Source organism: Cynocephalus volans, chromosome 16 (genome assembly GCF_027409185.1).
Source record: "Cynocephalus volans isolate mCynVol1 chromosome 16, mCynVol1.pri, whole genome shotgun sequence".
NCBI classification, from domain to species: Eukaryota; Metazoa; Chordata; class Mammalia; order Dermoptera; family Cynocephalidae; genus Cynocephalus; species Cynocephalus volans.
Genome location: NC_084475.1, coordinates 37,093,058 through 37,118,807, shown reverse-complemented (window position 1 = coordinate 37,118,807; position 25,750 = coordinate 37,093,058).

Genomic DNA, 25,750 nt, shown 5'->3' with positions numbered 1-25,750 from the left:
AACTGAGACCTCAGAAATATGTCACACCCACAAGAAACTATGAATTCACAAAGCAAAGCAAAATCAGACAGGAGTAAGCCCTTCAATGATCATTTAACGATGTAGCAATTTCCTAAGTTTTATTAGGATAGATAACACTTGGAGATGCTTTACCAATTAAAAGTATCATGAAAAAATAAGTTTCAAAAATGCTCAAATTAATTTCTGTTTCTTGTTCACTTTTGACAGCACATTGGCGAATTAAACATTCTGAAAAATCCTGAAGTTATAAATCTGTTTAACTTCATTTAATTCATATGTTTCTCATGTATATGATATGAGTATATAAATCAATCTCTCTCTCTCAGTCTTTATCTCTATTTCCATCTCTGTTCCTTTTCTCATAGCACCTAGTAACATCCCATTTAACACCCCATGAAAAAAGTATTCTGCTGAATGCACTTTGGGAAACTCTACTGTGAGGAAAGCTGCCCATCTGGTCCGTCTATTCTGGACTCTCGAATCTCAACTGCATTTGGCAGTGCAGCACACTTTGACCAGATATCTATATATAAAAATGTTCTAGAAACTTTGAAGGCAACAAAAAGATTAGTGGGAATGATTAAACCATCACTGTGATACAAATAATTTCTGGTTTAATAGTTAATTTCGTTCTAAATATACATGTGTGGATTTATATCCATCCATGCATGCACAAACCACAAACTCTATATAATAAGCAGTAGTTCTAAGATCAGCATCTTCAATGAAATAGTTAGTGAAACTGTTGCCTAATGAATCACCGAATAAATAAACAACCCAGAAACTGAGGGAATTCTTGACCTAACCAGAGAGGCTGTTCATTAATTCACACTTTATTGCACTTTCATTCACCTTTTTCACTCAATAAACATCTAATTGTGGCCTTTCTCTGTGCTAGGTTCAGCGGAATGTTGGGAATATAAAATAAATAGGACAGAGCCACTGCCCTCAAAGAGTTCAGGCTCAGGAAGTGGGAGAGATAACACATAAAGTGGTAGCTGTGAAAGAAGGGTGCTCGGGAAAGTGCATTTTGTGCAGTGTCGGGGAACAATGATTGCATCAAAGCCAGATGCCTAACACAGCTGTGTGTGTGTGTGTGTGTGTGTGTGTGTGTGTGTGTGTGTGTGTGTGTGTGTGTACAAGTGTGAAAGGGAGAGAGAGCAGTGGAGAATGTATGTGCAGGTAGGGGTATGGGAGTAAGGGAAAGCTCTCTTTCAATGTTTGCAGTGGCAAACCAGGCAGAAGCAAGAAAACCATCTCAAGGAGCTGCTGTGTTCATATACCATGTTGGAATAGGAACCAAGAAGTCACAATAAGAAAAGAGCCTGAGCATTATACAAAGGTAATTCTCAGTTAGGAAAGGCGGCACATTTCCTGTGCAATTCCCATCTTTAGTAGTGGATACCGCTTATTTTAAAGAAATAAATGCTTTATGAAAGGATTGCAGATCTGAGTAGTAGGCACTCTGCCACCTGCCGCCACCCCACCCAAGACACACCAGGTAAGAGGTAAGCCCTGATTTACCTCTTGTGCTTCCTGGGGATCCTGATTGCCATATCCAGGGTCCCCAGAGTAAGAACAGAACACTAAAAAGGATGAGGGACCTGTGAGAAGAGAGGAAGAGCCTCGCATAAATTATTCTCTGAAAGTAATAGCCTTCTTTTCCATTTTTTCCTATGAAACTTTCTCCCTTCTCCACTTCATAGACCCCAGCTAGTTAGTTCAAATATTTCTGATGTCATCTGACAGTCCCCTCTCACCTCTTGCTCATGCAGGTGGAGGCATTCCCTATTCTGCTTAAGGAATCAAAAATGAATTTAGAGGTTTTATAAAAACTAATTTTACCAGGCAATTTAATATTAGTATTGACATTCATATTAAATATTGCAATAAGTAGACACTGACAAAAGTTCTCATCAGTGGATAAAGATTCCTGGGTTCCCCAAAACCTGATCACTTTCTGGAATCAAGTCTCTAGAAACTGACTTGTCTCCAGAGGAACAGAGGCAGGTGTCCAAAAGCTTGGCCTGTGTCACCATTACCAGTACAGTTTCTCTGATATTAAATCTCTAACAGACAAAGATCTCCTTAGCATAGAAATGAATAAATGAATAGATTTCATAAAAGTAACTCAATAAAATCTTTGTATAACAACCATGGTGACCTTCATTAATAGCAATTTGAGGCAGTCCCGCGAAATATAGTCTTGTCAAGTGAAGAATTGCTCTAAAAAGGAGCAATTATCTATACTATTGCACCTATAAAGATGGTGGTAATTAACCATAAGCAGCTGTGAGTGTGGTTGTGATTTGTAGCATGTAAAGTACAAACGCAAATTCTATGTAAATTCTGGAAGGCATTTCAGAGATTACCTAATTCGCCTCTTTTTTTTATTTGACATTTGAGCTATGGAGGTCCAGAGAGATGAATCCCCCGCTGAGGGTCATTGGCAGTATACAAATTAGAACTCATGTTTCAGTCCCTTTATGGATTATAACGGGCTGCCTGACATGTTCTTCGGAGGTGTCATACTGTTGAGCGACATATCACTTCTCAGTACAAAGCAACAATCAGACCCACTAATCCCACTTCTCTTTTACACAGATATTACCATTTCAATGTGTGGCTTCTCATTTTGCTGAGACGTTTTTCTTCCTCACCCACCCCCTCCTTAAATCAGGCAAAGAGACAAGTAACTGACTTCGGTTTTCAAAAATGTAACCCACAAGTGCATAATTCTTCCTGTCAGATTTCCTTTTCTGTAAGTTGGTGAGTTTATTGTGGTAGCACTCAAAAGGCTGAGCCTGAAAAGTTCTATAACATATGGCATACATTTAACATGGCTTGTGAATTAAAAATAACAGCCTGCCATCTGCCTCTGCAAGTTGATTTTATCAAAGTCTAAATGAGAAGCTCAAAGACGTGAATGTTGTCAATTAAAATAAGAAATACTCAAGTTCAATATACAGTGACCAATCCATGTTTTTATTTATTTATTTTTTGCACTGGACTAAAGTCACTCATCCCCTCCACTCCTGCAAATTAGAAGAGCTGCCCAATTTTTCTATCTACAGAACCACTTTTTTTAACCATTACATCTTATTTCTTTCCTGTCTTCTCCCCAAAAAATCTTTGTCACAAATTTAGCTTCTAAAGTTACCTTTCTCTGGAAATAAATTATGTGTATTTCTTTTTGAGGTTAGTAGGCTCACAAGTAACTGATTACTGATTAGAAATTTTTTTCTCCTTGCAATGTTTTGTTTCTTTTCTCCTAAATTTGAGTTAATCAAGTGACAGATATTAGAGGAAGGGGTTTGATAATTTTTTATAATCATACATTCTTACATTCTGTAGAAATATCTGGAACTGATCTAAAGTACTAAAGTCTAAAGTATAGAAGCCCACACCTCAATTTAGTTAGATCAGCATTTCTAGGCAACTACCAGAAATATCTCTGGAGAGTCAATGGCCAGGTGAAGGGTTTAAGGCAATTGCTGCTTTCAGAAAGCTTGTGTCATAGCTGAGAAGAGAAGATTTATATTCAAGAAACAATTTGAGATGAAGCCCATATTTGTATAGCTAAGTGCTCACTAGAGTATAATGACAATAAGTACGATAAGAATTCTGAGAAAAGAGAGTTTTCTTCCCGAGTCCCTGTCATTCTCTATCTGAGGGCAGGAGGCTTAACCTGTATGTTTCCATTCTATTATTGTGTAAATACTTTGTGTGCAGAACAATCAAAAATACAATTATATGAAGTGCTAACTTTGTAAGCATTATATAAAAGCTAAAGGGAGAACTATAAAAAACAGAAGGTGAGCTATTAAGTAATATAAGTAAAATAAATGTCCAAGCCTCAACACTAACTTGATTGAAATTTAACTAGGAAAGCTTTATAGGAACTTGTAATTTCTTGACTAAGATTAGAAAATTAAATCAAAGTACAATACAGAGATTGCATGAATCAAGTGTCATGGATACCATCACTGAGGAGTAAATTTTATAATGTGTAAGTGGCTGTTTTCTAAACATGAAGGTCAAGGCTATCTGGTGGAGTCATGCAGGTGGTACATGGCACAATCTAGGGGACCCATTCACATGGACTACGAATATGAGTCTTGTGTTAATTTCCTAGGGCGGCTGCAGAAAATTAACAAAACCTTGGTAGCTTAAAACAATAGAAATTTATTCTCTAACTGTTGTGGAAGACAGAAGTCCAAAATCGAGGTGTCAGCAGGGCCACACTTCTTCTGAAAGCTCTACGGTAGAATCTTTCTTTGCCCCTTCCAGCATCTGATGGCTCCTGATCTCTGGCTCTTCACTACAGTCTTCCTGGCTTGTGGCAGCATAACTCAATCTCTGCCTCCATCTGCACACGGCCTCCCTCCTTGTGTGTGTTGAATCTCCCTTTCTTTTCTTTTATAAGGATATCAGTCATTGGATTTAGGGCCCTCCTTAAATCCAGGATGATCTCATCTCTAATTATATCTGCAAAGATCCTACTTCCCAAATAAAGTCATATTCAGAGATACTTGGGTTAGGATGTAGATATGTCTATTGGGAGAACATAATACAACTCACTATAAGTATGTTAAATTTCTTTGCTTCCAAATTGTAGATTCCAGAAATCTGTACTAGGTAGTAGAAATCTTACATATCAAAAAATGTTTTCTAAAACTTCCAATAAGTATATCTGGTTGACTACATTTCTCTCTTCCTCTGTACCAAATTATCCACATTAGTATGCATGATTCATCCATACACACACACACACACACACACACACACACACACACACACACACACACACGAGTACTTCAGAAAGTTTGTGGAAAAACAGAATTAAAAAGTAATATAAATCTTTCCATGAAGTTTTTGAAGTACCCTTTTATATATGTATATATGTGTGTATATGTGTGTGTATTTTCCTGAATCAGATTTTCTAGTGAGCAGAAATTTCCTTAGCTCAATTACTTCATAGATTGGTAATTCAAAAGGAGTTTCAAACTGTAACCCAGGACCTAGGAAGGACCAATACAAGCTGGTTCTACTCTGTTTAGTGTTAAACATTGAACATCCCTCTGATTATAAATCTGCTACCAACTCTGAGAGTAGAGGTCTGAACAAACTGGCAATTACTGATATCAAGTGAAAGAGACACCTAAATGTTCAGAATGATAATGCTTATTAAGCACCCCCCCCTTCCAAAACTCAGAAAAGCATTCAGTGATTCATATCTTATTCCTTCAAGGATAATAAATTTTTACTTAATCAAGGAGAGGCCTTCGGAAGAATGTGTGCTCAAAGTCCTATTAATGGTGATGCAAGATAAGAGTCCAAATGATAAACTGTGTACATTTTAAAGTGAAAATTCACACCACAGGAATGCCCACTTATCAAATAAATCAATGCAAGCGATCAATCATCTTAATGAAAGTCTATGGTTAGCAGGTGTAAATGCCACTGTGATCTCTGACAATTACAAGAAAAAACCTCAATTCTGGACATAAACAATTCACTGTGGTTACATACAAATCAACCTCAATAGCATGAACTAAATGGAAACATAATTGGACTTGGTTAAACATCTACAGTGTACTCATTTATCTCTTAAAAATAGAGGAGCTAAAAGGATTTCCCACCAGTAATTGGATGTTTTTTCCCTAAAAACCCATCAATAGCTGTTTTAAACAAAACACTACCTTTCATTCAAATCGCTGCTGCATGTGAGTGGAAAAGGAAAGCAGAATGTAAGAGTAACAAAAGATTCTTGAAATAACAAGGTGTCCAAGTTTAAGCCAAATTCCAAGCCCTCTACATCTAATGGAAACAAGAATTCATTCAACGGTCAAGAGGAAATTATCAATCATATGAGTTTACACGTCTCCTATCAGCTCTGATGGGTCATTTCTGATACTTTCGTTTATGTAGATGTTGGGTTGTAGCGAGGGCTACACTGGACTAATCAGAGTGGTGATCTCCGTTATGTAGGTATTCACCCCTCTACTTTGTGTTGCTGTGAAGTATCATCACCAAATTCATCTGGGCTAAGGTGCTATCATCAATATGCCCCTTCAGTTAATCTGAACCTACAATTTTTCAAAATCCACCACAAGTACCTACAATATCATCAATTAAAATTTCAGCTGGTGCATCACACCAGAGGATTTCCATGTCACCAATAATTCCTGGTGAATTCACTCACAAAGAAACATCAGGAGATGAAGCCATAAATCCCTATATATGTTGGGTGCATCCGATGGAAGACTTGGAAGAACTGACAAAAATATTTCAACTGCACATTATAATTTAAGCAATCAGTTTGGCTAACTAGCGGGGGAATCCATCAGACTATAGTTGACTTTATGCTGATGAAACAATTCATTGACAAACTGATTTTTATTTTTATCCTGTTACCTCAGATGTGTTATCTCACTCACTCAATGAGGATTCCTGCCTTGAAAATAAATTTCTTACCTTTGATTTTAGGTTGCTAGTGCCCCATCCATTCATACGTTTTTATGTCATTTGAGGAACTTTAGGGTGAGTATAAAACACTTTTGTAAGTGTGACATTGGCACCTCAGAAATATATTCTGTAAATCTACCCTCCACATTTCCGAGACTATTTTTTTTGCCTCTGCAATCAGAGTCCACAGACTTTCTATTTTTTCCAAGAATACTAAAACACTGTCAACCAATTATCATCTGTTAATGGCTGTTCAATTACTTACACAAAGAGCCAAAAGAAGTACCAGTTAGTACAAAACACGTATGTGTAATTCGAATCAGAGAGAGAGCCTTCACTTTTTAAATCTCTTAATATGGTGGGGCTGGGGGGAGGTGTGGGGAGCAAGAGAGAGAGCTACCACACTGAAGGAACACCAGAAAAATGAGGGGGGACGGAAAAGATGCAACCAGAGAGTACAGAATAAGATTTCAAAAAGCTGTCTTTACTGAGAAATACAAGCTCACAAATACATAAAGATTACAGTTGGCTGTTTTGAGCCCTCTTTTTCTCTTGGGAATAATTCACTTGGCCCAATATTCCCTAAAGGATGGTCCTTGAGAAGTAAAATGCCTCAAGGGACATCTCTAGACATGAAAGTAATTGTTATCCCCTATTGAGCCTCCTGGCTCCAAAACTGGAAACAGTGCAAAATGCTTTTTTTTCTTTTTTTCTTTCTTTCTTTCTTTTTTTTTTTTTTTCAGTCATAGCCTCAGCCAGATAAATTTTGTCCAGGATAAGAAAAGATGCAAGAACAAGTGCACAGAATTTTTCATAGGAGATGTAAGAACATGTCAGTAGCAAACAGAAAATAAAACTTGTTGTAGGTTCAGTGTAAGCAACAGTAATAATTGAAGATTGCAACCACAGAAATGAAGTCCTTGAACCTGAACCAGCAAGAACATACAGTTTTAAAAGGGCCACAAAAGGAAGAAGTGTTTTAATTCTTGGAGATTTTTTGAAATTTTCCAATAGCCAAAATATGATGGCCCAAAACAATGCTAAAACTAGAAAAAGTGTCAGCAAACTATTTCTGTAATACAATAATAAATACATTTGGCTTTGTAGGCTATACAATCTGCTGCAATCACTCTGCTATTGTAACAATATACAGAGGAATAAATGTGGCTGTATTACAATAAAACTTTATTTACAAAAATAGTATATGGGCCAGGTTTGGCCATCCAGCTACAGTTTACCCATTCCTGAATTAGAATGTAAAATCAATTTTTTGTGTATACCACACTATGACAATTTTTTTAATAACTCAGTGGGTTAGTTCTGTGTTTCCTACAACATTATAAGCTTTATCATATAAAAGACTGCATTTTGCATTTTATTATCAGCATTATAAGTAATTATTATAACTCCTGCATCATCTAAACCATAGTCCCACTCTTGTTCATAGCAAGCACTTTATAAACATTTTATTTAACTTTAATTTTCCCATCAGTAAAATATAGCTAGTTTTAACTTCTCGTGACTTTCTTCATTAATTGAGGTTTGCAGCAAAGATTTAATATAATATTAATTTTGAAGTGGGGGGGCACTTTATCTCCAGATGAGAGACAGTAACTTTTGGCAGACCAATATTTCCGCAGAAAATATTTAAAAACAAAATCAGACAGCTGGCCAGGAAGCAAGTACCTAAGGGGCATACATTTCAGAGAAAAGAAAACAGCAGAGAGGTGAACTGATATGTTCTATGAGCTACTTTTCTTGCTCAAGGCATTTCTATATTTTTGGTGCAGGCGTGAGGCTGAGAGATTGAGAGTCTGGGAAGCAGGACACTGCAAGAAGGCTGAAAGCCAGAAGAGCTTTTGAAATTCTCACAGGGCTGAAGAGATAAAGTTCAAGGCTTTCATTGAGGCTGGGATGTATGGAGCAAAAATCCAAAAGAAAAGGGAGGGGCAGTAATTGAGTCCAGCATTCAACAATGTTTCACTTGAATATTTGTTGAACTCATCAACTGCATAAGAAAAGAGGCTTAAGAAGCCAAACAGAAAGGCTCTGAAAAGAATTTTCAGCAGTCTCACAGAGATAAGGAAAAAATAAACAAAACTAGAGTTGAGAATAGAGACCATATTAAACATGCCAGCCTCAACATTTGGAAATCATAAAGACTACATCTTACGAGTAGAGACAAACCAGAGGTAGAACAAAGCATGTAAAGATTACAACTTTGGCTCTGGTCAGCTCATTCTCTGTATGAAATAAGTTGATCTGACCTCATTCAAGCTCTCTGTGATAGGATAGGGTGAATGCTGTCTAGTGGAAAATGTCTTCATCTAGAACTTCTATAATATTCATAAAAAATATCTAGTAATAACTAAAAAATTATCAGGCATAGCAAAACAAAGGTCCAAGAGAAAAACTAGACAATAGAAACAGACCCATGTACAATTCAAATATTAGAGTTATAAAACATGAGCCTTAAATGTGATTAATAAATAACATAAACAACAAGATCTAAAACCTCATGAGCAAATGTAAACCATATAGAAGAATCAAATAATAACCCAGTGACTGAATTTAATAAATAAATAGAAGGGCTTAATAACAGAGGAGACATATCAGAAAATAATGTTTGTAATCTAGAAGATGCAATAGTGGAAAATAACCAGGGTAAAGCATAGAAAGCAAAAGATACAGAAAATATACTTAGAAAAAGAAATATAAGTGACATATTGGATATGGTAAAAAAGTACTAAGATACATTAATTAGAAACACATAATATGAGGAAAGAGAATAAGAGGCAAAAGCAATATTTGAAGAAATAATGAGCCAGAATAGAACAAAATTTATGAAAGAATCAAGGCACAGATTTGAAAAACAAAATTTCACCGAGGATAAATGAAAACAAAATCATGACTAGGGACAACATAATAAAACTCCTGAAAATCAAATATAAGGAAAAAAAATGCCAAAGTATAAAGACATATTACCTCAAGGAAAAAAACAAAAACAATAACAATAAAACTGACAACTGACCTCTCAACTGAAAAAATGGAAACTAAATATAAGTGAATGGTACCTTTTAAGTACTAAAAGAAAATAACTGCAAGCATAGAGCTCTACAATCTGTAAAAATACCACTTAAATGTGAAGTGAATAAAAAAACTAGTGGGATGTGCAAGAGGAAACAAACAGTAAGCTATTTGATATAATCCTATATCTAGCAATAATTGTAGTTTTATAATTATGCTTATAAATTAGACACTCCAATTAGAAAATTTAGATTGTAAGACTGAGGTAGAAAACAAAATCTGATTATCTGCAGTTTACAATAGACAAACATTCAATGTATGACACAGAATGACTGAAAGTAAAAGACTGGAAAAAGATATGTCATGCAAACACTACACAATAGAAAGCTGGTATTACTATACTAACATCAGTTAAAGTAGACTTCGATGCAAGAAGCATTACTAGAGAAAAAGGAAAGCATTTCATAATGCGGAAAAGGTCAATTCTGAGGAACATTTAAAAATGCTAAATTTCATGAGGACTATAGTTAATATTAATATTGTGCACTGAAAATTTGCTAAGAGAAATTTTAGATGCTCTTCACATACACACACCCAAAAGGTAGCCATGGAAGTTGATGGATATGTAAATCTGTCTGACTGTAGTGAATATCAAAACGTCATGTTGTAAGTCTTTGGCAAAAATGGCAACAAGGGAATAGAGGTCTGAGTAAAAGAGAAAAAAAAAAAAAAAAACATCATGTTGTACAAGTTAAATATATTCAATAGAAATAAATTTTAAACTGTTGAATTAATATGCATGAAATATATATAACAACCAACATAAAGCAAAAAGCCAACAGAACTAAAAGGAGAAAGAGACACACAGTCATAGTGGAAAGCTTTAACTTATCTTTCTTAATAACTGATAAAAGTAGTTGACATAAATCAGTATATAGAAGACATGACAATATAAATTCAGTCAAAGAACATATGTGAAACACTTCACATAACTGCAGATTTCTTCTCATAAACCAAATTTGACCATGTTAGGCCACAAAGCAAGGCTAACCAAATTACAAAAGATTAAAACCATATATATTATGTTCTTTGACCACAGTGGAATTAAGTTTTGAATAAATAAATAGAAAATACCCATATACTTAAAAATAAAGCAATATATTTCTAAATAATCCATGGGTCAAAGAAAAAATCATAACAAAATTAGAAAGTATTTTTAACTGCATCATAATAAAAAAAAATAATATCAAAATCCGTTGGATGCAGTAAAAGCATGGCCCATACAGGAGTTTATAGTCTTAAATGCATATATCAGAAAAGAAGAAAATCTAAAAATAAATTATCTGAATAGCAGTCTCCGAAGTTAGAAAAATAACTGTAAATTAAATCCAAATAAAATAGATGAAATAAAATAATGATGAGTAAAAATTAATAAAATAGAAAACAAAGGTGCAATAAAAAAAGTCAATAAAGTTAAAATTTGGCTCTTTGAAAAGATTAACAAATTTGATAAATCTCTAGCAAGACTGATAAAAAAGAGAAGGTAAAAGTTACCAATATCAGAAATAAAAGATCATACAGATAGTTTCAGTAGTTAATTCTTCTGAATACAGAAGATAGAAGTGATATCAATCTTAGAGAATTCTTACAGCAAAGAGAAAAACAGTGGTCACTGCCTAGCTTATTCTATGAAGCCAATATAATAAAATCTGATAAGGAAATAACAAGAATGGATAATTTATAGGCCAGTTTTTCTCATAAATACAAATTCATAAATACTAAACAATATATTAGCAAATTGAATCTAGTGATATATTGAAAAGATGACTAAGTTGTATTTATTCCATAAATGCAAGGTTGATTTAATCTTGAAGAAGGAATTTATGTGTATTTCATCACATAAATCAATATGCGAGTACAAGATGAACTTCTGGATATCTCAGTAAATGGAATAGTATGTAACAAAATTCAACACCATTCATAAGTTAAAACTCAGTAAATAAAAAATAGAAGGGAACTTCCTTAATCGAATTTTGAAAGTTGTTTATACATAATTATAAAGTATTAAAAGATTTCCCAATATTAGGAAAGAGGCAAAGATGACCTCCCCCACTACTTTTATCCAAGATTTTACTGAAGTATGCCTTCAACCACCATCTTACTATCAGGGATTCACCGATATTTGTTTTTTTACATAACAAACCACTAGGTTAAGAACATTGAGTGGAACTGAAATTATTTTATTTAAAAAAATATGTCCATTAAAAATTATCCCTTGTGGAAGTAATACTTTTTTTTTTTTTTTTTTTCCCAGAAGCTCCAGATGGGGCCTTTCCTTGGCATTCAAGTCCCATGAGTGATTAGCTTTGCCATAGGGTATGTGGAATAAATAAAGGTTAAAAGATCATAAAAATGAGACCATATGTCCAAACATACTGCATACGCGTTGGCAGGAAGAATATAAGTGTTAAGACAGATCATTTTCTGCTTGCCAGGAAATTATATAAAAAACAGAATAAAATAGCTCTTATCATTTGAGTTGGGCAGCTTGACAGCAGCTCCCCTGAAACTTAAAAAGTAAATTTGGCCAACACCAAAGTACCTTCCTATTCCTTCTCATACCCCTTTACACCCCAACGGCCAGAAAGACAAAAGTCCTAAAACCTTGAAAACAGAAACTAGTATTTGTTTACAAGCACAGAATTCTAAAATCCCCCCAAAATATAACATATTGAACTTGTTTTCTTTGATCCCAATGAGCCGTATTTCTAAAATAATTCTTGTCTCCTGTAGAGAGCATGATCCAAGGGATTCTATCCGATCTAAAACTATCCTTCCATGGATGTCTTTAGTTTTCTGTGGCTTATAACAGAATATCTGAAACTAGATAATTTATAAAGAAATGGAATTTATTTCTTACAGTGTGGGAAGTCTAGAAAGTTCAAGGTTGAGGGGGTACCTCTGGTGAGGGTCTTCTTCCTGGTAGGGACTCTCTGAGGCTGCACATGGTACAAGGGCAAGAGCGTGTTCACATGCTAACATGCTAGCTTCAAGTCTCCTTCTTCTTATACAGGCTACCAGTCCCACTCCCATGATAACCCATGTACTAGTCAGGGTCTCCAGAGAGACAAAGTCAATAGGATATGTTATAAATATATGACAGGGAATTTATTAGGGGAATTAGTTCACATGATTGTGAAGAAATGTCCCATGACAGGCCATCTGCAAACTGCATGCCAATAGCGTGGCTCAGTCCAAGTCCAAAAGCCTCAAAATCAGGGAAGCTGATGATGTCCTTGGTGTAAGTAAATTTTGGAAGCTTGGAAGGCCAAAGTCCAAGGAATACATCTGCTGAGGTCTTGGTGGTGACTTCAGTGACAAAGGGTATCACATGGTGAAGTGACAGAGCAGACAGAGCAGAGAGAGACAGAGTCTCCTCTCTCTTCTTTTAAAGCCCTCAGAACCATGACCCTGACGACCATTTTTAATCTATTCACTACTGCAAGGTCCTACAATCCAATCACCTCTTCAAGTCTCCACCTTTCAATTACCATAATAGGATTTCCCACCCTCTTAACAGTCACAGTGGGGAGGAAGTTTCTAATACATAAAACTTGGTGGACAGAATTCAAACTTCAGTGGGTTTTGGGCGGACATAATTCAATCCACTGGAACCCATTAATCCATGAATGGATTAATTTATTTATGAGAGTAGAGTCCTCATGATCCAATCACATCTTAAAGACCTCACCTCTCAATACTGTCAAATTGGGGATTAAGTTTTAACATGAGCTTTGGAGGAGACATTCAAACCATAGCAATAGCTCTTACTGTCTGGCTCATCACTTGTCAGGGATATTGCTTCCCATTGTGTGATGTATCCCAATTTGCCAGATCCAATGAATCAAAATAGAACTAAACCAACAAGTTCCTCCTAGTAGAAGATGAGTTTACCTAAACCAGGGCATTAGCAGTAGAACTATAACTTAGAAAATGTAAAATTCTCAAGAATTTTTAGTAAAAGAAAGAGGAGTCGGGAAATGACTAGGTCAAGAATTGGGTTTTCTGGGAAGCAGAAGGTCACTTTTAGGTTCTACCTTTCAATGAGTAAAGAGCCAAAGAAGAAAAAACTTTTGAAAATGGATGGGTGTTCAGTCAAAGGGATTTCACAATAGGACAATAGTGTTCCTAAAGAAGTAATTTACTCTTGGTAATGACCTATGGAAGATCAAACAAGAGGAAATTGGCATAATATCAAGAGAATTATCAAGGTATCCCTGAAGCTTTATCAACGCACCCATCTGAGACCCAAGGGTGGCATCTGAATGACAGATGTTCCCATAATTCAGACATTTGGGAGAGCCCTAAGACTGTCATTTGAAAGGAGAACCACTTCTTCAACTACTGAAGACCTTGTCTTCTAAGAAAGTCAAATACTTTAAGCAGAAAACCTAACAAATAAAAATTAAAACTGGCCCCTAAACCAGTAAAAAAATTTTAAAAGTCTTACTGAGGATACACCTACTCTACACCTTATCTAGCCAGCTTTTCCTCCGACTTCATAATCAGAGAAAAAGCTATATTTCCAGAGAATCTCCTTTTGATCATACCAGAAAATGAAATGAAATATCCTAGTAATAAATAGTATGGAAACTGGCTCTTTTGAAATGAGTGGTAGGACGTTGTCTATTCATTATTTACCTATGAATTTCTCCTGGATACCTTTTGAGGTCCAAGAATTCCTGACCACTCAGAACAGTTAGATCAAAAATTTAATCTAGAAGGGCCGAGCCTGTGGCGCACTTGGTAGAGTACTGCGCTGGCAGCGCGGCGATGCTCCCGCCGCGGGTTCGGATCCTATATAGGACTGACCAGTGCACTCACTGGCTGAGTGCCGGTCACGAAAAAACGACAAAAAAAAAAAAAAAAAAATTAATCTAGAATACCACACCAACCCCTGGATCATCCGCTTGTAGCATTTAGTTGGCATAATTTGACCAAAGTCCAGTTATATACTCTAAAGACAATTGACTTAGTAAATTGTTTTTGTTGTGAAAGTAATACATGCAGTGGTATAAAATACAAATTAAAATATCTTCTGCAACCTCCAGTTCATTCTCTAGAGATAATCATTCTCTACAGTATTAACAAATTCTATTTCTAGATATTCCAGTAGTTACCAATATAACTTAAGTAATATATGTGTGCCCCTATGTCTTGAAGTGGACACTTTGGATACAATCTATTAACAGCCCCTTACAAGATAAAATACCTAGTATACTTTTACACTATTCCTTCTCTACTTCCTCCTCTACCTCCCAATTTTTGTTTATAATTGTTGTTTTAACTTAAACTAATAAATTTAGACTCTCATTGCTTGATTTATTAAGCTTCAGCACAATCTGCTACTCCCTACATAGAAAAATAAGTATTTCATAGTACCATTAAAGTTTCTTCTGACAGTCTTCCCTTTCTCCAAAAGTATTACTTATAATACTACTTTTAAATTGTCAAGATTCATAATGTCTATATTCCCTTCTCTAGCAATAATTGTCTTCATGTTCTGTATACTGTAAATCTAAAAGTTAAAAATTAACATTATTTACAACATTATGATTATACATTTCAAATATATGTGTACACTCAAACATAAATAAATAAATATAACAAATAAATATGTGTAATAAAGCTGTAAAATTATATAAAAAGCTAAAATAATCAAAATAATATGGTAATGCCATGGAATTTAAGATGTAAACAGATGAGAAAGTCAAGAAACATACCCAACTTTAAATATATTTTAAATATAATTAAATACATATATGTCTATGTATAGTAGAATATAAAATGGCATAATTTCAAAAATAGGAGAAAAGCAAGAATCGCGTTATACACATGGCTTTGGAACAACCAGCTAGACATTTGGAAAAGCAGTATTTATTATTATTATCATTATTATTATAATACATGTGGGTTACAATGTTGATTTTCAATAATTGTGTAGAATGTGTGGTGGTTAGATCAGTGTAGTTAGCTGATTCATCATTACAATACGTAATCATTCTTTGTGTCTGTTGACTAATTCCTCATTATATCCCTACATTATATTGAAATAAAATTCATATAGATTAGAGACATAAACATGAAAAATGTAAATGTAAAATTACAGTAACATGTAAAAACAGATAAATTTCAACTATGTTATATTGACTAAGAAATGCAAGTTGTATAATAATGCATGCACTATGCCATTTATATAAAATTTAAAGTCAGTAAATTTCAGTTAAATGATTATATGCTCATATAGGTTGGGGGGAAGACTGCAATGCAGGAGTGCCAAGAGGAATTCAACTCTACTCACAGTTCTTAAAGTTATAACATCTGAAACAAATTTGGTAGGATGTTAAATTAAGATTCGACAAAACTGAGATGTGGTTACACAGATGTTTATTATAATCTACATACTTCTCCTAATATTTCTAATAGTTTAAATAATAAAACCAATTTAAGACAATATGATAATAACAATATCTGGTGTTAATTAAGCCCCCCAATGTATCCATTAGTATTCTAACTACTTTGCTTTCATTTTATCACTGTTTACCATTGAAAGGGAATCTAGAACTATCCACAGAATTAAAAATGAGGAAATTGCAGAATAGAGAGATTAACTTGCCCATGTGTAAATAGTCTCTTGATGGCTGATGCCATAATCTGCATTATAAAACATTCGTTAAATGTGCTTTCTATGAAATGTGCAGGGAAAGCTTTTCTAGATATGACTGAGAAAAGAAAGACTGATATGTTTTGACTGGGTAAAAATTGAAATTTCTGTATCTCAAAATCACTACAAACAAATGACTAAAGGCAAAAGATATTATTCTTTTTTAAAAAAATAAGCTATATTGAGATATAAACTACATACTTTAAAATTCTCCAATTATAAGTGTGTAATCGATGGGCTTGTCAGCTATGAACCTTGCAACCACCACCACATTCAAGATATATTTCCATCACTCCAAAACATCCCCTTGTGCCTGTTCTCAGTTAATAATCCCCCTATCCTGATGTCATCCCTCTCCCTGACACCAAGCAACTACCAATTTGCTTTCCTGTTACTATAAATCAAATTACTTTTCTAGATGTACAGAATCACATAGCATATATTCTTTTGTCTGGCTTCTTAATATTGTTGAGATCCATCCATTTGTATGTATCAGTAGTTCATTTCATTTTACTGCAGCTGGCATTTTACTATTATGTCATGATTTGTTTATCCATTCAACTGATGATGGACATCAAGGTTGTTTGAAGCTTTCAGCCATTTTAAGTAAAACTGTTAGAAACATTCCTGTACAAGTCTCTGTGTGGGCATATATTTTCATTTGTTATATAGGTAAACATCTGGGAAGAGTAAATGCCTGTGTTGTTTATTGGAAGCATGTTCAGTGTTATAAGAAGTGTCCAAACTGTTTACCCAAGGTATTGCACCACTGAACATTTCCACTAGCGATGTATGAGAATTCCAGTTATTGCACAAACTAGCCAACACTTGGTATTGTAGGTCTTTCTAATTTTAGGCACATTAATGGGTGTGTAGTGATGTCTCATTGTGGTTTTATTTTGCATTTTCCTGGTGGCTAATGCTGTTAAACATAATTTTATGTGCTTATTGACCTTTTTTGAATCTCTTATGAAGTGCCTGCTCAAAATTTTTGCTCATTTTTCTACTGGGTGATTTGTTTTCTTGTTAATGAGTTGCCAGGATTCTTCATATCCTGTTGCCAGGATTCTTTATATGCAGACATAACACCTTTGCCAGTACATCTATAGTATGTTCTCCTAGTCTAAGGCTTCAGTTCTCATTTTTTTAATATCTTTCAAAGGGCAGAAGTTTTTAGTTTTAATGAATTCCAATTAATTTTTTATTTAATTTTATAGTTTGAGATTTTTGTGTCCTAAAAAAAGTTCACCTACCATTCTACCACTGGATTGCAATGTTTTCTCCCATGCTTTTTTTTTTTTTTTTTTATAGTTTAGGCTTTTAAGCTTAGATCTTTAATCCATTTTGAGTTTTGTGGATGATGTGAGGTAAGGTTTGAGTTTCTTAGTTTCGTTTTTTTTTTTTTTTATTATTATTCCACATGGAAATGCAGTTGTTCCAGCACACTTTGTTGAAAGGCTCTCTATTCCCCACTGAATTACCTCGGCAATTTTGCGGAATATCAATTGACCATATATCTGTAGGTCTATTTGTGAACTATATTCTGATTGATTGATATGACTATTTTTATGCCAATATCACACCATCTTGATACTATAGCTTTATATAATGTCTTGATATCCAAACTTGTTCTTTTTCAAAATTGGTCTTTTCTAGATTCTTCGCTTTTCGATGTAAATTTTAGAATCAGACTTTCTTTTTACATTTTCTAAAAGTCTTTTGAGATGTCAATTAAGATTGCATTGAATCTATAGATCAATTCAGGCAGATTGGCATTTAACAATATTGAGTCTTCTTATCCATTAACAAGACTATCACTCCATTTATTTAGTCCTTCTTTAATTTCACTCAGCAATGGTCTGTAGTTTTCAGTGTACATGTACTGAACACCTTTTGTTAGATTTATTCTTAAGAATTTCATTTTTATCTTAAATTATATTTTTTAAATTTCAATTTTCAATTTTTTGTTGCTAGTATGCAATTTATTTTTTTATATTGACCTTGTGTCTCCAAACTTGCATAGTCAGTTATTAATATTCAGTAGCTTCTGGAGCTATCTTAGAATGACCTTCAGCACAAGGTTACAATCTGAGTATAGTGGGTATCCTTACCTTGTTCCCAATTTTAGGAAGAAAGTGTTTAACATCACACCCTTAAGTATAAGGTTAGCCGTAGGTTTTTATAGCTGCCCCTTATAAAGTTAAGAAAGTTCATTTCTAATCCTAGTTTGCTGAGAGTGTTTATGATTAATGGGTGTTAAATTTTGTCAAATGCTTTTCTTTTACCTATTGGAATAAGCACGTGGTTCTTAATTCTCTTTTTTGTTAACATGTCACACCTATTATGCTCCAATCATCAAAAACTAAGTACTTAAAGTCTTCTAAGCTTACAATCAGGAAAGTTTTTGTTCTCTTTGAAAGTCATTTTTGCCATTAGACACAATTCTTTCAAATTCCTATTCTCTACTATTTGCAAAGGTTACATTTTAATTACACTGAAAATATAATATTGCTATGTGTTTATGCTGTTGCATCTCTGTGGTGCTCTATTTCTTTTTATTCAGCATTCTCATCAGTATTGGAAGTCAGCATGTATGCAGGATTGCTTTGCAAACTAGGATGGCCATATGAGTCTGGATTTTGTCCTCACTCATGAAATCCACAAGTACAGACATGACTAAGTACTGGAGGGGTAAGAAGGCATGTTTCCTTCAGCATTTAGCCTTCAAAGAATCTTTTGTGTCTACCAAACTCCTTTACAGCAAAGACCACATTTCAAGTGTTAGTTCTTTCTTTCCTTCCCCTCTGTCCTTCAGACAAATATGTTGAGTCACCTACACGTCTTGTACCATAGTTTTTCCATCTGGCTTACTCTCTTGAACAAGTCTGTCAAGGAAAATTACCACACTGGTATTAGAACTGGGATTATAAAGTGATCCAAACCATAATACAGTTATTCCAATTGGAGACTTTGAAAATAAGCAGATTTCCTTGTTATCCTCCTTTGAGCCCCCTCCATTTGTTTCCTACATCACATGTGAATATTTCTGTTTCCTCTTTTGGGATCTAAGTGTCTTTAAGTTCAGGGACATTATCTTAGGGATTTTTATACTCCTCAGGTATATAACCTTCTCTAGAGGATGAATGAAAAGTAAGAGTCTATGGACAAGCTTATCTTGACAGTAATGTTTTACCAAAGTTCATAAAATTCACAGAGAAGTCAAGATTATCTTTAATCCATAAGTAATATACATCAGAAAACCCAGATGCCAGTTTACCTGTACAATTTCAAATCAAAATAACCAAGATTTGTGAAACTAAACAACCAACAAACTTTCAATTTAAAATAAATGTAAGTTCCCAAATACAAAAAGTGGGAAAGGATAGTGAAAATTAGAATATCCCATAAAAGCATGTATTTGCAGATATAAAATATATCTGTGTAAAGTTTTTTTAACCTCATCTAGTTTTATAAAGATTAAAATTAACCAAATTTTGAGTTTAATTTACTTTGTGAAGGAAACATTTGCAAAGAGCAATAATTCATCCTCTTTGAGTCATTTTATAGTATCACTTGATTAGATAATACATAGCAACCATTTTTGGACCAAGGATATTTTCTAAAATAATGGATCAGTCTGAATACCATATACCAATTTTCATATCAATTGAAGCCAAAGTGTGAATTTTTTCTCAAAACCAACACCCTGTGAATTTGAGGTAATTATATTAGTAAAAGATCACTATATAATGAATACTAGATTGTTTCTATTTCTTTGAGTCCTCTCATTTCTCATAGGAATTCTAGTGGTATTTGGAGTCTAAATCTGGAGGAAGACACCAAAAGTCATTTCCATCACACCACTTACTATATGTCCACTGATCCCATCCTGTCTTTGTAGGATAGCACTGAGAATCACCAACAACACTTTATTTATATAGAAAAGATGTTTCAGCATTTCAACCCAAGCTCTTTCTGTTTCAAGTGAAATCAGACAGTACACCAATAAGCTAAATATGTTTGGTTACCTGAATTATCCTAAAATCCCGTTAAAATGATAGCTATCCCATTGATATTAGAAAGTACTCCCCAGGACAATCAGTAATTTTTGGTTTCAAAGAACAGAACTTATCTTCTGTAGAGGTGTATAGTGAGACAGAGAAGCATTATGAGTCTCACAGTATCTGGGACCATGATATTCTCATAAAGGAGGAGACTGGTGAGGTAAGGATGGTCTACAATACAGAAAAAAAAATCTAATCTTATGCAAGTTCTTAGAAATTTTATGTTTCTGATTCTAAGACTCTGTTGTAACTTTGTGAAGATAATTATGATGCCATTTCTAAAGAGTTTAAAGGGAAAAGTTTCTTAAAGATAAGAAGACTTATAAAATCAGATTGAAAACAACACACACAAATATAGAAGATCTGAACTAAGAACAAGTGCAAGAGTAGAATGTATCAATAAACAAAGACCTGAAAAAAAAAAAATCCTAAGGCAACAGTTATGTTGAAAGCTGAAGACAGGGCCACAGAGATATAATATTAATGAACAATAGGATTAATTACTCAGCTCCTGCTTTGATTTTGTCTTCCCCATCAAGTAGAATTACTTTCAAATTGAAAAGTGTAGCATGCATGTTCATTTCTTAACCAATGCTCCTGCTGAAAATGACTTATGTTTGAGAAGACAGAGAAAATGACATTGGTGGTAGGGTCTGGGGGGCAATAGTCGGCCTCAACCTTTTACCAGGTTCTTGACTCTTCCACAGGAAATAACTCAAGAGCAGAGTCACTGTAGAAAATGAGAACAGGTTTACTATAACAAATAAGAGATAGGGATTTCACAGAGAGAGTGCAGCATAGTTCCAGAGACTGAGCAGGGCCCACACCAAGTTTAATCCGCAAGTAAGAAATACATACTTAAAGTTCAGTTTAAGTATGTATTCTGCAAGCTGGCTCAAGAAATGAGCAGCTGCTTCCTGAAAGTAAGGTTGATACAAAAAGAAAGAAATACACACTCCACAAGTAGCGCACAGGCTGGCGCCAGGAGAGGGCTGGCTCTAGGAGAGTGAGCAACAGCCCTGCCTTTTGCTGGATTTGGCTTTTACAGTTCTGCCATATAATAAACATTCAATGAAGGGGCAGGTTCTCAGTTTTGTAACATTAGTCTTGCACATGCTCAGTTGGTCCCCTTTTGGAGCATGTTCATTGGTCAAATCCTGTCACCTGCACCAGGCATATTCAAGAATATTCTGCGCTCTCTAGCACCTCTAGGGAAATGTCATTCAGCTACCAGGGTTATATACCCCTTCTCTATTGAGCATGGCCAGCCACAGGATTTGCATCAGCCAAGCCCCTCACAGTATCATTTCCCTGTGTTGGTGCTGAAAATAGGTCTAACTAGCAAGGGTAGCTTTCCTCTAGAGGAGGACCCAGAGATTGAGTCTGAGACCTTGGGGAGTGGCTTGAATCCCAGAGGTGTGTCCTGAAACCTGAGCCCAGGGAAACTGAGCACCTCCTATATCAAAAAGACACATAAGCACGCACACACACACATATATATACCACTGAGCTGGCAAGAAAGATCTACACAAAGGTTGAAAACTAAGTGCAATTAGGAGTGCAGAGAGGTGAGCAAAGCCCACAGGAGTCCACTTTCTGGCCGAAATGAGGGCATTTGCTAAACTCCAATGAGCTTTTTCACAGTCCTCAAGGCAAGGGGAGAAAATATATAAAGGCAGGGCACCAAGATGGAAAGTCAAGTAGGAAACATACACCCACACACTTAAATTTGAATTCCCCAAAGTGTAAAACCCTCAGCAAAACTGCAAAAAAATATGACCACTGGCACTCCAGCCAATGGGGGACTATGAGCGAAATGTCACACCACGAGTGACAGCCTGTGGCAAAAGAATAATATTTCCAAGCAAGGGAGAATTAGTATAGCAGTTCTTTCTGATGGGGGAGGAAAAGAGTTGGAACTGGGAAGGGCCACCCAAAGGACTTCACAGTTAATGGAAATGTTCTAATGATCAAACTGCATTTATGTACATGGACATTTTTATATCATTTCTTCCATAACTGACACATATTTTATGAGTTCTTTTTTTATCTACTTAGTATTTAATTTTAAAAAAAATTTAATGGCAAAGCATACATCAATAAAAGAAAACTGAAACCAAGGATTAGTCTGCAACAGAGCATGAACAGCCATAAATATGTTCAAAATTAGGATCATTACACTTACATGCCAAGCTATTAAGCATTTGTGCATATGATCTCCAAAACATGGTAATATTTTGAGAATTCATGAATAGGTGGAGTTTAAGAAAAGCTCTGATTTTCAAAAAAAATTTTAAAAAGGAAAAATTACCAAAGACGTAAAGTTTTCATTTATTTTTGGCAAAATTCTAGACTAAGTTACTAAGCAGAAGGTTTGTGAATTCACAGAAAAGAAAGACAACATCGCTTTCTTTTACTAAGGAATTTATCAAAAACAAATAATTTCACAGTAACCTCCTTTCCTTTTCTCAATAGAGTTATCAGATCATAAGCAATGTCTTAATTCCAGTGAGGCATGTGCAAAAAGGCCATCACAGAGTGTTTGTGGGAAGGAGAGAAACAGTGACATGGTGAATACACAGTTAAGCATAAACGTGTGTGGTTCAACAATGGTTCCAAAATGTCTTGTTTAATGGATTATCAGTCTGGAACTAGATCCAAGTACAGTGACACAGGTTTATTTTTTGTTGTTGTTTTTGGTTTTGTTTCATTTTGGTTTCACCCCTGTCCTGCTGAATATTTCTAACAATAACCTGAACAAGAACTTAGAAAGCATTCAGACAATTCACAGTTGCTCAAATCAGAAAAGGGTAGACAGTGTATTGGTGGAAAGAGAGAATTAAGACTCAAAAATATCCTGAGAAGCTTGCAGCATGGTTTTAACCTCAAAAGATAAAGCATAAGGAAATATAACTGTACCAGACCTGGTGTAACTATAGTTCATGTAAATATAAATCAAGCAACTAAATAATATGGTCGTTAATAAAGCAAATGCATATAATCTCCAGTTCTGGCTAATCAGAGAACATCTGGAGCATTACATTTAGTTAATAAGCAGCTCAGTTTAGAACAAAGTAAAAAGAGCATTGTGCTGGGGAAGAGGAGAACATTTGTGTAACGTCAGAGAATTCGCCTGGCTTCTCTGGGTCCCCATTTCTATTTTTGTAAAATTTGGATTTTCCTTTCATTTCTGAAATCCTTTACTTCCATCAGCTTTGTTCTGTTCTACTCTCCACATAACATATTTAAAAATAGACCTAAGGTTGTATCCATAGGAAGGAAGGCAGGACAGAGAGGTATCTGGAAATCTCATCACATAAGGAATTGGCACTTTTTAGTCCTGAAAAGATGACTCAGATGTGGGAAGGAGGCAGTAGTTAAGTTTTCTCTGGTTTGCTTTTTTTTTTTTTTTTTTTCTTCATTTATCTGAAGGAATGTTCTATAGAACAAAGATTCTTTTTGTTGTTGTTATTCTTTTACTGTAGAAAGTACCTAGAGGCAGATTTTGGCTTTTTGTCACTATTAAAAAGCTTATATACAATACCTGGAAACATACAAGCAGGAACAGAGATTTTCTGCCAAGAATATTGAACAAAGAATTTTTAGAGGTATTGGTAGCTTGAACTAGATGATCTCTCAGGTCTCTTCAAATTCTTTGATTCCGCTCTAGATTTAGATAACATAAAATAACCAAAAATATTGGGTCAGGAGATACAGTTCCCAAGTTAGCCATGAGTATCAACAGAAAGGTATTTTTACTTTGCTGCTTTACCTTAAATGGCAACAGACTGAAAAGACAGTGAACGTCTGTGGATCACAGCAAATAGAACAGCCACAAAATCTCCAAGTATATGGCACACAAGTCATATTCTAACAAGTCAAAGGCCTCAGACAGAGACTTAAAGGCAATGACCTTTGCCTAGCAACGGACAGTTGTCCCTGCCCCCATGTTCTTCTTCTTTCTGCAGACATTTTGGTCAGGAAGTTGGTATCTACCATCCTATAATCAAAACAAACAGCTGGTCTGGTCGCAGTAAAGATGGTCTCACTGAGGAGAGCAAAGAGACGATTCTCTCAAATTGACAAATCTAAGTTGAAATAAAGGCCTGCCAGAGCATTACTCTTGCAGAGAGGATGCCGAACAAATCAGATTGCTTTCATGTCACTTGATCGATCTGATGTTTTTCCCTATTCTATGCATTTCCTTTACCTTGTCTTAGCAATTGCATTTCAAACAAAAAGGGAAAATATAATACTGGCATTCAGTCTGTGTGATATTGTTGAAAGGGGCTTCTCCAGGAAAACTCGTGTTGTTCCAACAGCCTGCAGTCATTCTGATGTGAACAGCTGATGGTTAAGAGGTCGGTTCTTACCAACAGCAGCAGATGTTGGCGTTTATCCTGGGTAGACTGTTCACTGTCTGCAAACAAAGTTCCCATTAAGAGAAAAAGTCTAAGTGTATCTTTCCTAGAGGATTATGCTCATTTCAATTTTTCTCCTGGCTTGTTTCCATGAGATTTGGGGTTGTTACAAAGATGTGCCATGGAAATTTTCTCCTCCCAGCAGATGCCATCATTAAGTTGGATAAGAATTTCTAGATTTAAGGAGAGATTGGATCATGGCACACAATCGAGTCTTGTTACTTGACTCTGTAAACAATCAGCCTTCTTTATTATTTAACCATCAAGAGGAGCTTTTTCCTTTCATGTAAATGAAGATGAACCTTAGAATAAAACAGTGCACCTCTAATAAGACTGAAAATGTCACACTTTTATCCTTTGAGAAATGTAACTGAAATAAACCTTAACAGAACCTCTTCAGCATAAACAGCAGGAATCAGAAAATTAAAATATTGTGGTTTTGTAACACATGGGCCTTAATGAAAGTGTGTACTGCATGCTTGATTACTTACTAGTCTCTGTCCCCTGATTATGCTCTCTGACCTCTTTTGGAAATAAATGCCTCCCTCTGCTCCTTCAGTTTTCCAGATGACATGAATGTCAGGATAGATAGAAAAATTAAAAACAATTAATGTGATGTGAGGGCAAATGGAACAATCTCATTAAGCATCACATATTCGGAAAAGCTCTTTTTCTTCATCTCTCTCCCTTTCCTAAAATACACCAAAAGGATAAAATAAAGATAAAATTGTCAGCCCTGAAGATGTCTTGGCAATGTTACTTTAACCCTGTCTAGAAACAACAGACAGCAGTAAAGCTGTTGCAATCATTGCCCTTAGGACACAAGTGAAGACAGTAACCTAGCCAAGGTCAGATGGAAGGAAAAGGAATATTCTTCAAGTCGTTATTTTAAAATATGACAGTGAGGAAATGATAGATTATTCAGCAAGTGGTTTTGTAGCAATTTTTCCACATGCCCTTCTCTTTTCACCTACAAGAGATAAAGAAAATGAACTCAGGTTTTACATGAAAATCTATTGGATTTG